Source organism: Styela clava, chromosome 15 (assembly GCF_964204865.1).
Source record: "Styela clava chromosome 15, kaStyClav1.hap1.2, whole genome shotgun sequence".
NCBI classification, from domain to species: Eukaryota; Metazoa; Chordata; class Ascidiacea; order Stolidobranchia; family Styelidae; genus Styela; species Styela clava.
The window spans coordinates 3,645,001-3,647,500 of NC_135264.1; the positions used below are offsets into that span (position 1 = coordinate 3,645,001).

Sequence of the window (2,500 nt, forward strand, 5' to 3'; positions counted from 1 at the left end):
GCGGGCGAGAGAGTGCTGCGTCGCCGGCATCGGCGTCGAAAGAAGCCGAGCCGAAAAAAGTTAAAGTACAAACGTGCAAGCATACTAACCTAACCCTAGGTAAGGCATGTCAGAGCGAAAGACAGTAAACTCGAATGAGCCAAGAAAGAGCGGTGCGGGGCCGGTCGGAGCGCACCCTTTTCTCGGTGGCTGGCGGGCGAGAGAGTGCTGCGTCGCCGGCATCGGCGTCGAAAGAAGCCGAGCCGAAAAAAGTTAAAGTACAAACGTGCAAGCATACTAACCTAACCCTAGGTAAGGCATGTCAGAGCGAAAGACAGTAATTTCGAATGAGCCAAGAAAGAGCGGTGCGGGGCCGGTCGGAGCGCACCCTTTTCTCGGTGGCTGGCGGGCGAGAGAGTGCTGCGTCGCCGGCATCGGCGTCGAAAGAAGCCGAGCCAAAAAAAGTTAAAGTACAAACGCGATGCTAATGAGCGAGCCGTTGTCTCGACTAATATGTAGGGGGCGTTCGATCGAGCGTCTGGCTTGAGCGCTTGTCGGCCTAGCAGAACGGTCGCATTGTTATGCCCGGGTTTTAGGCACCGCTGCAGGCGGCCGGCAGAGCTCTTGTTTGTGCGAAACTGAATGGATCGAGCCCGAGAGAGGGCGAGCAAAGAAAAAACGCAAATCGCTCCGCCTGGCACTGCCGGTGAGAGCGTGGACGTCGCGGCCAGCGACTGTCGAAGCTGAGTACGGCCGCAGGCGATCGCCTCGGTCTTAAACGAATGCGACGAGCACGCGCCGGGCGGCCCAGCAAGGGCCGAGCGCAGCTGTCGCAGCTATCTGGTTGATCCTGCCAGTAGTGATATGCTTGTCTCAAAGATTAAGCCATGCAGGTGCAAGTACGAGTTCTCGTAAAGCGAAACTGCGAATGGCTCATTAAATCAGTCTTGGTTTATTTGGTCTCGTAAGCGAAGTGGATAACTGTGGTAATTCTAGAGCTAATACATGCATTAAGCGCCGACTTCGGGAGGCGCGCTTTTATCAGATCAAAACCGACCGGGTTCGTCCTGTGACGTTTGATGACTCTGGATAACCACGCGGATCGTACGGTCTCTGCACCGACGACGTATCATTCAAGTGTCTGCCCTATCAACTGTCGAAGGTACGCTACATGCCTACCTTTGTGATAACGGGTAACGGGGAATCAGGGTTCGATTCCGGAGAGGGAGCCTGAGAAACGGCTACCACATCCAAGGAAGGCAGCAGGCGCGCAAATTACCCATTCCCGACACGGGGAGGTAGTGACGAAAAATAACAATACAGGACTCTAACGAGGCCCTGTAATTGGAATGAGTACATCCTAAAACTCTTAACGAGTATCCATTGGAGGGCAAGTCTGGTGCCAGCAGCCGCGGTAATTCCAGCTCCAACAGTGTATGCTAAAGTTGTTGCGGTTGAAAAGCTCGTAGTTGGATTTTGGGCGAGCGCCGCCGGTCCGTCGCAAGGCGTGTCACTGGTTGCGTTCGCCTCACCTTCGGTTCTCCGTCGGTGCTCTTGACTGAGTGTCGGCGGTGGCCGATAAGTTTACTTTGAAAAAATTAGAGTGTTCAAAGCAGGCTGTTCGTCTGCATAGTGTTGCATGGAATAATGGAATAGGACCTCGGTTCTATTTTGTTGGTTTTCGGAGCACGAGGTAATGATTAAGAGGGACAGACGGGGGCGTCCGTACTCTGCCGTTAGAGGTGAAATTCTTGGATCGGCGGAAGACGAACTACTGCGAAAGCATTCGCCAAGAATGTTTTCTTTAATCAAGAGCGAAAGTCAGAGGTTCGAAGACGATCAGATACCGTCCTACTTCTGACTATAAACGATGACAACTAGCGATCGGGAGGCGTTACCATGACGACCTTTCCGGCAGCTTCCGGGAAACCAAAGTCTTTGGGTTCCGGGGGAAGTATGGTTGCAAAGCTGAAACTTAAAGGAATTGACGGAAGGGCACCACCAGGAGTGGAGCCTGCGGCTTAATTTGACTCAACACGGGGAAACTCACCCGGCCCGGACACAGGTAGGATTGACAGATTGAGAGCTCTTTCTTGATTCTGTGGGTGGTGGTGCATGGCCGTTCTTAGTTGGTGGAGCGATTTGTCTGGTTAATTCCGATAACGAACGAGACTCTGGCATGCTAAATAGTTACGCGACCTTCTCGGTCGGCGTCTAACTTCTTAGAGGGACTAGTGGCGTTTAGCCACACGAGATTGAGCAATAACAGGTCTGTGATGCCCTTAGATGTCCGGGGCCGCACGCGCGCTACACTGAGTGAAGCAGCGAGTGTCTAACCTAGGCCGAAAGGTCCGGGTAACCCGTTGAACCTCATTCGTGATTGGGATAGGGACTTGCAATTGTTTCCCTTGAACGAGGAATTCCCAGTAAGCGCAAGTCATCAACTTGCGTTGATTACGTCCCTGCCCTTTGTACACACCGCCCGTCGCTACTACCGATTGAATGGTTTAGTGAGATCCTT

General features: G+C 53.0%; 1 non-coding gene across 1 annotated transcript in view; it reads left to right on the forward strand.

Annotated features, from left to right (window-relative positions):
• The first annotated feature begins 816 nt into the window (after positions 1–816).
• The window catches only part of LOC144413360 (small subunit ribosomal RNA), a 1,810-nt gene continuing 126 nt past the window's right edge, over positions 817–2,500 (forward strand). Inside the window, exon 1 of the ribosomal RNA XR_013469394.1 lies at positions 817–2,500. This exon is cut by the window's right edge and continues 126 nt beyond it. This is a non-coding gene — a ribosomal RNA (small subunit ribosomal RNA).